Here is an 11,353-nt window from a genome sequence, read left to right as displayed (position 1 = left end):
CCCCTTTCGAGTTTTTTAAGGAAAGGAAGATGATGTTAGTGATTTTTTTTTTTTTTTCTTGGGGGGGGGGGGGGGGGGGGGGGGGAAGGAAATGAAAGATGTCTTTTTTTTTTGTGTGTGTGTTTTTTTTTTAAAGGAACGGAAAGATGTAAAAGATAGTGCTTTTTTGTTTTAAAGGAAAAGATATCAAAGATAAAATAAATCAAATGAGTTTTTTTAAGAAGGGGGGAGGAAATGTGTTTTTATTTTTTTTTAAGATGGTAGAAAAAAAAATTAGTTTTTTTTAAGGGAAAGAAAATAAAAGACAACCATATTTTTTTTTTAGTTTAATTTAAGGAGGAAAGTAAAACTTTTTCTTTCAAAATCTATCCCTTGAAATGAGATGATTAGAAAGAAATTAATTTTTTTTAAGGGAAAGAAAATAAAAGACAACCATATTTTTTTTTTTAGTTTAATTTAAGGAGGAAAGTAAAACTTTTTCTTTCAAAATCTATCCCTTCGAAATGAGATGATTAGAAAGAAATTAATTTTTTTTAAGGGAAAGAAAATAAAAGACAACCATATTTTTTTTTAGTTTAATTTAAGGAGGAAAGTAAAACTTTTTCTTTCAAAATCTATCCCTTCGAAATGAGATGTTTAGAAAGAAAAGTTTCTCTTCATTTTCTTAGTTCCGTTTTTTCCCTTTAATTTAAACCCGAGAAAAAAATGTAGAAAAATTATTGCCATGAATAGACATATCACCAAAGTGTCACCAATTATGATGTAACGTTCTAAATTTTTAACCAAGTTTTTTTTTAAAATTTTAAATTAAATCAACCAAAAAACCATTTTCACAAAAAGAACATCAATATTCATTTGTTTCAAACATCATAAAACACAAAATAAGAGTGTAGGGGAAATCTCAAAACAAAACATAGATGTGAGTATAGTTATGTCGGGCCTTCCCCTTCTCACCAGATTAACCTAAAAAAATATTTAACTGTAAAGAGTAAACACAAAGCTTAATAAGTTCCCAATATACCATATATATTTCATCATACATACAATGTATATAACCATAGGCTCATAGTCAACACCTCAATAGGCAAGAAGGCATATAGCCAACCCCCAACTAACATACAGACTCCCAACCATCCTCCCATTGGGCCCAAAAGCTCTTGGCCGACCACCCATAGGACCATCCAATTATCATAACAAAAGACTAATCTCGTCTAATCGGATATCTATACAATAACAATACACACATACAACTTACCACACAAATGACATATAATATCACACATAGTATAGTGAGAAAACTTGGATAAATCTAGCATCCAAGTCTCTCACACAAGAATCCACAAAGAAATCAACATGAACCACCCGATAACAAGTCATTTGAATAACACTACTGACATAAGCTAAATGAACTTCTACATCTCTGAACATCTACATCACATATCAATAACTCTACTTAGATCGTATCTTGAATCGTTACTTGATCATATGTATATTGTATTTTATTTATACTTTTACTTTCAAAAACCTTCATGTACTATAATGACGTACCGACACTTTTTCTTAAATGATAATATAAGCATTAATTCATTACTTTATATACTCTTAATCTTAGATACTTATACTTTTTATTTGATTTTAGTGAGTATAAGTTCCACTCGTATCTCATCATATTATTCATACGTATTACCTTTCTTTAACCTTTAAAATCAAACACTATTGTTTACATATTAAGGTTTATATGGCCATTCTATTTTTCAACCTCTAACATCTTCACTTTAATATATATGTTCATCATTTTAACTTAGTTATTTAACAATGTGTTTACTTCCTTAAGTGTTAAGTGTTTTTTTACACACTTTTACACATAATATATTAACTTACCAACATTTAGCATTCTAATAATCATTCACATGGTTTTCTTAGTATTTGAACATTTTTACATATTACTAATACAGAATTAGGTTGATATTATATTACTTAACATCTTTATTATGTTTATTATCCTTTGCTCCATTTTAACATCTCGTTACCATTCATCTTTTTTTATACATATATGAGGTAAGTGTGATTCAAACATATTCTTAGGTTTACACAAACCAAACAATGACAAATACATACATAACACCAACAAACTTACATTTAAAAAAAAAATTAATTCAGTTTTAATAAAAAAAAAATCAAAACCGCATACCAATCAGTTAATATTTTAATATGTTTTTAATGTGGTTTGGAACCGAACAAACTTATTAATTTTTTAATTATGAAGAAAGATAAATTTCTAGTGAAAAGTATGACCGGTTACCCACAAGTTCATTGAACCGAAGTCATTTCGGCTTGCATTTGCATCCCATGTCCACAAAAGAAAGCCCTGGTGCCATAAGTCTTACAAGGCTAAAACATTTATGGGCCAAATCTTTTGGGTTGGCCAAACAAGACAAGTCAAAGCAGGTTTGGTATAGCTGGTATGCATATATTAAATTTTCATATAATAGTTTAAACTTTGGACATAGGTCGTAAAACCCTTTTTGTAACACCCAAGATTTTGAAAGCCAAGAAAGTAAAGGAAACCCTAAATTTAAGAGGGACTCGGCGAGTCCAAGGAAGGACTCGGCGAGTCGGAGCGGGATCCGGGTCGAGGAGTACGTGACCAACTCGGCGAGTCGGCCAAGTGGACTCGGCGAGTCTGGTCTGTGCGAGGAAAACCCTAAATCCGGGGCTTGGAGCCTATTTAAACGCCTTAACCTCCTTCCTAGGGTCCCTTTACTGCCTCTTGCACCCAGAGCATCGAACCTTAAACCCCATTGTTGCCCATTCAAGCTCCCAAGCCATATTGAGTGAATTGAAGGAAGAAGAAGAAGGAGAAATCATTGAGGCTTCAAGAAGTGGTCTTGGATCTGAAGATTTGGGGAACATTTCTGAGTATCTGAAGGTAATAAGCTGTTTCTCTCTTTTAGACCTTCTATGGTTGTGAGATTTGGGGCTTTTAAGCCATGGTTTGCCACCCAAGTGAGCTAGAAGCCGGATCTGGAGTTGCTACTTCAGATCCAAGTGTGTTATGAGCTGGGGAAGCATAAAGTATCAGCCCTTGAGTCGAATTTGGAGCCTCTTGGTCTTAAACCCTAGTTATTAGTGCATTTTGCCTAGATCTCCCTCTCTACACGTAAAGTTTGCAACTTTACGCGGGGAATAGGCTTGGGAAGAGTGGATCTACAGTTTAGAGTTCATGCATGACTCGGAAGTCCTCTGCATGTAAGTGGATCTTATTGGACTCGGCGAGTAGCTTGAAGATGAGGAGGAACTCGACGAGTGGGACGAACAGCTCGTCGAGTCGGATGAAGATAGGCATGAACTCGGCGAATTGGATGAACAACTCGGCGAGTTGGATGAAGATTGCCGTGTGTTCGGCGAGTTTGTTCTTAGACTCGGCGAGTCAGGTCGCGTGGTCCCAAACCCTTCGAGTTAAGTCTCGAGTCAGCGAGTCGAGCCAGGACTCAGTGAGTTGGACAGGACATGAAGCGGGAATCAGTAGACTCGGCGAGTCAGGGGCTGACTCGGCGAGTAGATTCGCGAGTGGAAGGACTCTGGAATTATGAACTCGGCGAGTCAGTAGGGTGACTCGACGAGTAGGGTTGACCTGGAAGGTTGACTTTGACCAGGACGTTGACTTTGTCCAGAGTTGACTTGGTTGACCTTTGAAGGTCAGTTAGACTAAGTGTTATGTTGATTTTGGTAGCTCGGGGAGCTAGCGGAGCAGCAGTTCAGAGTCAGTGGTCAGGTAGCGGTCAAAGGGGTTAGCAGCAGCAGTTCAGCAGTATCAGGTGAGTTTCCCTTTGTATGAATGGGTCTACGGCCACAATGCCGGCCCATGTAGTTATGAGTAGAAGACTCGGGGGTTAGCCCTAGGCACAGTATGCTAGTATGATATTCGGACGAGGTCCAATGATAGAGGGCGGGTGCCCAAGGAGCGGTTTATGTGATAGTTTATACTTGTTGTCTGTGTGATACTTGTATGTGCCTGGTAGGGAGGTGAGTGTGGGCGAGGTCCCGTATCTCACCAATAGCAGAGTGTAGATGGTGTTCCACATCTCAGTAGCAGCAGAGCAGGGGCGAGGCCCAAGTTAGGAAAGGAGTGAGGGTGGGCTAGGCCCGTATCTCACTATCAGCAGGAGTATGGACGGGGTTCCATGACTCATCAGTAGCAGGACACGGGCGGGGCCCAGAGATAGGCGAGGCCTTAGAGCAAGAGTTGTTAGTATGTGTTTAGTTTATGTAATGTTATGTGATGTATTTATGTGCTATTATATGTTAGTGGGCGAGGCCCTGTGACAGGCGAGGCCTAAGTGAAACAGATCTATATCCGAGCGGGGCTCGAAGCCAGGCGGGGCCTGGAGCGGCGGGGCCGTTGTATCAGGCGAGGCCCGGGGTAGGGGCGAGGCCCAGGATAGCGGGCGTGGCCCAGTATGTGCAGTATGTGATTTTGCATGGTATGTGGTAAGGTGGGGAACTCACTAAGCTTCGTGCTTACGGTTTTCAGTTTTGTTTTCAGGTACTTCCGGTAGCGGAGGGAGGAGCTCGGGGTGATCGCATGGCACACACCATAGATTAGTCAGCCTGGGAATGTTTACTCTGATAATAAGCATGTGTTTTGAAAACTTATACTCAGATTATGTTTTGAAATGATGGCTTTGTTTAAAGTAATGTTTTATTAAAAAGAAATTTTTGGTCTTAAATTTTGGGATGTTACAAGTTGGTATCAGAGCCTTGGTTTGAGGGATTCGGGCATACTCTCGGGTGTGCCTGAACTCAAACTGAGGGGTCGGATAAAAAGTTTTCAAAAGTGAAAGGACAGTTTTGTAAAAAGAATTTTGAGAACGAAAAACAATTTTAGAAAAGCAAAAAGAATTCAGAAAGAAAAGAACTTTGAAAAGAGAAAAAAAGGTGTGGTGCATGCAATCAACCGAGCTCAAGTAAGTACCCCAAAATACCCATACAAGTTTATGTTATGATTATCAATTGATAGAACAACATGCTAGAATAGGACTAAGGATCTAGGGATGATGCCTTATGTGCCTGTTATTTGTGCTTTTAAGCTGTATAGTAGTGTTGAGTAGGCAGTAGTAGGATAGCCTGTTTAGGTTATGCCTGGGTTGTGAGTTTGTGTTGCATGCTAGTTCAGATTCTTGCTATGTGGATATGATTGCTTGAGTATGTTATGGTTAGATTTTTCCCTTGTTCGAATGTGTCACAACTAGAAATTTTGTGTCATGTAATATATACACTCAAGTTAATGTTGAATCAAAAACTTAAGAGCATGTGTGATACCTATTATTATGACATCAAAAACTTCAATCAAATACATCATGCAAGTACTACAAATAGTCAACAAACAATTGGAAACCCTAGAAGTTCTTGTTTAGGTCCATTTTGGACTAGGACTTCCTTATTGGACCCAAATGGACCAATAAGCTTCCAACTTGACTATCATGGGCTTAGAACCCTAATTGGGCTCTAATTGGACCCACAATCATTTATTTCAACATTTTGGGCCATTTTGGGCCTAGAATGAAATGAATTAAAAGCTTTGATCCATGATTAACCTAATCTAGCTTAATAAAGCATAAAAATCACAATTTTATTTTATAAGGCCAATGATCACCCAAACTAACTCTAATATTGGGCTTAGGGGCAAAAAGCCCAAAAATCCTTTCTTCCCACTCCATTCTCGGCCCAAGCCCAAGGAAAAGGAAGAGTTGACTTTGGATTGCCACCTCACTTTTATTTATTGGGTCTCCATGCATGCAACTCATATTTTCAAGCAAGTATCTTGTCAAGGTCTCTCTCTTCTTTTCCCTCTCTCCCTCTCGGCCGAATCCCAAACACACACACAAACATTTCACTCATCTTTTCTCTCAAGGAACTCTCTCCATTCCTCTCCTAAATTTCGAAGATTCAAGAGCATTACAAGGAGAATTCTTCCCAAAAATCATCATCTAGGTAAGTTGAAACTTGGATCCACACTTTAGACTACTTTTTATATCCAAAAATCTCTTCTTAACTCATATGAAATCATAATCTTGTGTCTTAGAACCCCTCAAACTCGAGATCTTCAAGAAAAGGGTGCTAAGGCCAAAAATCACCAAGTTTTCTTCCATCTTTTCTTCAAAAACCGAAACTACACCCTAAGGTGAGCTTCATACTCCCTATTTTTCTGTTTTATAAGTTTTGTGGGGGGGGGGTGAATACAAGTGAAAGTGTAGATCTATATGTGTTTTGTATGCCTTGTATGATTTCTATGCTCATATGTGTATTTTTGTGTGTTTATGATGTTGGATCTAGCCATAAACCCCTAAAAATCGAGATATACTTTATGTTAAATGATACTAGCATCAAATATATTTCTACATACAAAGTGTTCCAAGAAAAATAGCTAAATGGCTTAATAACATCTTCTTTGGGCTAAAAACTCAATTTTTGGACATAAAATGTTAAAAATATAAAGTTAAAGGGCCCAAAATGAAATATTTCGAATTCTGATGGGTGAGATGAGTCAAAACAGTTTCCATAATGTATTTTCTGAAAATATACTCTTTTGGAGGATTAAAAACATAAATTTCAAGCTTAATGGGCTAAAAATGACATTTTCGGCCCAATAGGGCCCAATATGCGAAATTTTCTGTTTTGAAGGGCCAAAACTGTGTTTTTCTGTAAAAAAGTGGACTACTAGTGTTCCAAGTCCTTTTCTAAGGTTTAAAATGCTTTTCAAATTTAAAAAGGACCAAAGTTGCAAAATTTTTCCAATTTGGGCCAAAATTGTAAAAACTGCGAAAAAGAGGGGTTACAACCGAGAAAACTGTATTTTCAGGGACTAAAACTGTTTTCAACTAAAAATGTGCTGAAAAATATCAATTCCAATAAGTTTTGATGTTAAAATGCCAAGAAAAATAGTTTAAGGACTAAACCGGAAATTTATTACGCAAAGGGTTGAAAAAGTAAATTTACAAAATAAAGAGGGGCTGAAAACAGAAAATTTTCAAGGCTAATTCAATACACCCATCGTGATCAAATATTGGCACCGCGACTACCGACGAAATATAATACACAACAATACCAAAAATCGTTGTTAAACGAATTGATTCGGTCTCGAATCAATAACAACCCGAAACTACTAACACGACGATAACTCGATTCGCACAAGTAACATTTGGGAATTCAATACACACGTGAGAGTGCACAGACGTCGACGCACCACCTTTGGGCCCAAAAGTGTAAAATCTTGTTTGTTGGGCCTAGCTAGCCCCATGACCTGATCTTTAGGCCCGAAGACTTCAACCTTACGAGTTGTTGGGTCTTACATGATCTAACACAGCGTAAAAGGACTTTCAATGGCTTTTATACTATTGGTCCCCAAGGGTCCTTTGGTACTGCTAGTAAAGTCGGTTATTTTAATGCGAGTCGGGTCAAGGGCCCTTCACACTCTTTTTTTTTATCCCCAACCGGTTAACGGAGTTATCGAGGTCTTCGTGCCCTCTTTCTCTTCGGATGTGGGACTACTCGAAGTCAAGGCGGTTGGATTACGTGAATAGTACGGACGACGCCTACGGGATCGTTAGTATAGTTGTAAACTGGTCGTTTGCGTAACGCGTGTTTATAGCAATTCACCATGCGCAATAATCTGACGTCGCCTGGAATCAATGACTTCACACGCCGCGATGGTTCTTCAACTACATGGAATTCAAAGCATTAGGAAAACATCGGGTTTTCCTAGGGTTTTCAATACATACGGTTTCGAAATGCACACAAGTTTAATGAACAATTTTTTTTTACAACTATAGAAACAAACAATCATACTTATGGATCTTCACAAACTTTTTCATAAACTCTTTTCAGAAAATATCGGATTTTCTGGTAGTTTTTTTTCAAAACAATACAAAACATTGCTTTTCAAATACCGCTTATGAACTCACCAACATTTCATATGTTGACGTTTTTCAAAATACTTGTATTCTCAAGTAACAAGTAAACCGAAGGAAAATGTACTCAGTGATGGCTTGCAGTTTGTTTATTTATGAACCGAACAATTTATTTTTGGGAATGTAATGTTAAAACAATGTACTCAGTGTAAACTTATTCAGTTGTACTATATTAATGCATGGTGATGAATGATGTTATATTTCATATATATATTCAATGTTATGGTATTCAATTAAGTCACAACAGCCCTCGGACGTTTCCGCCGCCTGGTTCGGGGTGTGACAGAATGCTGCTTGCTTTGTGCATTGTGGGATTTTGAGTGATGGGAGTTAGCCATTAGGTGGATACAATACGTCACATGCGATCAGGGTTGAATAATCTCAGAGTGCTGGATTTGGCCCTATTGCGCAGCTCTTGTTTGAGTCCAACCGTTGTAGGGACGAGTCTTTTACCTGAAGGATTATCTGAGCCTCGTCGCATGTGATGGTATCCAGGTGATGGCTAATTGGCATCACAAGGAGACCCTCAGCAGCTGAGGACTGGTTTGAGTTGAGTCAGAGGTTTCCCTAGGGTAAGCCTAGGATGAGATAGTGTTGGGAGCAGTAGTAGTGGATAAGGGACCTGGTGGAGTCAAAGCAATTCCTGAGGAAAATACGGATAGATGTGGAAGGTAGTATGGGCCCGTACTACTGAAAGCAGAGGATCCGTACTTGATTCGGGAAGGGCCAAGACAAGACCGGGAACCTAGTAAGGGGTGTGTTTGGTCTCGTATCAGTGATGAGTATTCTGATAGTGGTTGTGGTATATTTTCAGCATGGTGACATTGCGAGAGAGACCAGCGGGCGGATCAGGCGCCGGAGAGGGATTAGGCTCGGGTTCAGGGACCGAGCAGCTCGAGGAGCGGATGAGAGAGTTGATATCAGCTGAGGTTACGCGCAGTATTCTAGCTCAGACTCCTATGATCTTTGGCACGGTCAAGGAGGGTATACTGGAGATTTTGGAGGAGAGGCTGGGAGCCTTCCGTACTGAGATGATGGCATTGATGGGAGCGCGTACCTTGACGTTTCGAGAGTTTAGAGCCTGCTGGGCACCAGATTATCATGGGGCTCGGGACCCCATTGGTAGCAGCAGATGGTTGGCGGATATAGCCAACGCTTTTCGTACAAGCAGGTGTCCCGAGGGGGACAAGGTTAGACTCGCTTCCTGTCTTCTGAAGGACAGAGCGAGGGATTGGTGGGAGGAGATTGGTCATGCTTTGGGGGATGATGCCGCGTTGGACGCGATGAGTTGGAGCGATTTCTCGGCCAGGTTCAGGGCGGAGTTTTCGCCGATTATTGAGGTGCAACAGCTGGCACGAGAGTTTCAGGATTTGACGCAGACTACTGAGACTGTGGCGGAGATCACCGCCAAGTTCAGGGAGAGGGCTCTTCTTGTACCGCAGTATGTCGCGGATGAGGAGATGAATAAGGCTCGGTACCATGAGATGTTGAGAGCCGACATCAGGGAGTTCGTGAGCAGGTCCGACTGTAAGACGCTGGAAGATATGATTTCTCGGGCTAGAGAGAGGGAAATTGATTTGGAGCAGATCCGGAAGAGGAAGCCAGATGAGGTTCAGGTAGCTACGGGTTCGGGCAAAAGGCCCAAGGGATCGGATTTGAGATCGAGGGATCATCAGGACCGCAGTCGGTGCGGAAAGTGTGGCAGGGCGCACGGGGGCGCGTGCAGGAGTGGTAGCGGTGGTGAGTCTGGCTGCTTCAAGTGCGGTCGGACTGGTCATTTCAGCAGGGATTGTACTGTTACCGCCGCGCAGGGATCAGACATGATATGTTTTCATTGCAACCAGAAGGGCAACAAGAAGGCCCAGTGCCCCAGTTTGTCTTCGGCAGGACGGGTGATGGCACCCCCCCTGCAACTTTGAGGATCGCAGATGGCCGTCAGGGCCGGGTAGAGGCACCTGCAGCAGGGAGCAGGGCTTTTCAGATGACGACCTTGGAGACGCGAGCAACGCCGGACGTTGTAGGTATGCAATTTCCCATTTTCAGTTCTTTTATTTGTGCATGATTTCATTGTTATGGTTCTGCATCATTAGCGGTAAAAAGTATTTTATTTTTGATTGGTTGATTGTGATCGAGTTATATGTCATCTGCATACCTTGGATATTTGTATAGTAGTTAGGGGATGTGCTCTATTGAGGAAGGTTTCGAAGGATGTAGTAACTGTAGCATGCTTGGGAGGGATTTGGTACGTTTTCGCTAGTTCGGAGTGGTGCAGTGATTGTGATGGATTGGCTAAATCCTTAGGTATGGCGGGCTTGGGTTCCTCAGTAGATGAGTTATGGATTGGTAGCAAAGATCGGGATCTCTTTGAGTATTGAGCAGCAAGGGGTAAGCAGGATCGAAGTGGGGGAGAATCCTCCGGGTGTGCCCAGAGAGAAGCACGCAGACCTAGAATGAGTACGTGACCTCCGAGAGGGAAGAGAAGTAGTTCAGCGTTTGATGGATTGAGGATTTCAGGGTTGGGAGTTTGAGAAACTCCACATCAGCTAGCGCGTGCGATGGTAATGGTTAGTTATGGTTGAGAATTCAGGTTGTGGATCGCCTGAAGGACTCGCGGGAGTCGGAATAAGGATCTTGAGAAGCTGATGGCACGTGGGTGCCTTCGTATTAGCAGTCAGTAGTGGAAGTGTTGTAAGACTACAGGGCAGTTGTAGCATTCACTAGAGGTCAGCAATGAATGGTGATGTAAGCCTATGGGTAAGCCGTAGCATTCCTTATTAGCTCCGTTAGTGGAGTTGGGGCGAGGCCCTTATCTCCTAGTGATCTGGTAGGGATCAAGATTGGGTAAGTGGATGAGAATGATAGGGAGTTGCCTGTATAGCTCTAGAGAGGTGAGACCTTGGGAGAGGCCGCTCCAGGATATAGTTGGGTGAGACCCGTGGGCGAGGCCCGTATAAGATTAGCAGTGTAGATGAGACCTGGGAGCAGGGTTGCTCAGTAGTATGGTCGGGTGAGACCCGTGGGCTAGGCCCGAGCGAGAGTGACTAGACTAGTGAGACTAGAAGGATAGAGGCGGGTGGGACCCGTGGGCGAGGCCCGTGAGTTTTAGCAGCACAGGTGGGACCTGGTAGGGACCTTAGTGTCAAGTTAGGGGATCGGGGATCCCAGGTTTGTAGTGCCTGGATGGCAGGATTGATTGAGCAGTTATAGGCGGTCGAGGTTTCTTTGGAAGTCGCTGAGAGCGACCGGTGATGGTGTTGGGACTAGCTACCGGTGGGAGCCGGTAATCCAGTCATTGATAGGTTGGTAGGGACCAGGGTGGTCTCAGTTCATCAGAGAGTCAGTCGAGGAATAGCAGAATGCCAGTCGGTGGCAGTGCGAGTATG

This window comes from Lactuca serriola, chromosome 7 (genome assembly GCF_051521515.1).
Source record: "Lactuca serriola cultivar US96UC23 chromosome 7, Lser_US96UC23_V15, whole genome shotgun sequence".
Taxonomy (NCBI): Eukaryota; Viridiplantae; Streptophyta; class Magnoliopsida; order Asterales; family Asteraceae; genus Lactuca; species Lactuca serriola.
Note: the sequence above shows the minus strand (reverse complement) of the source record.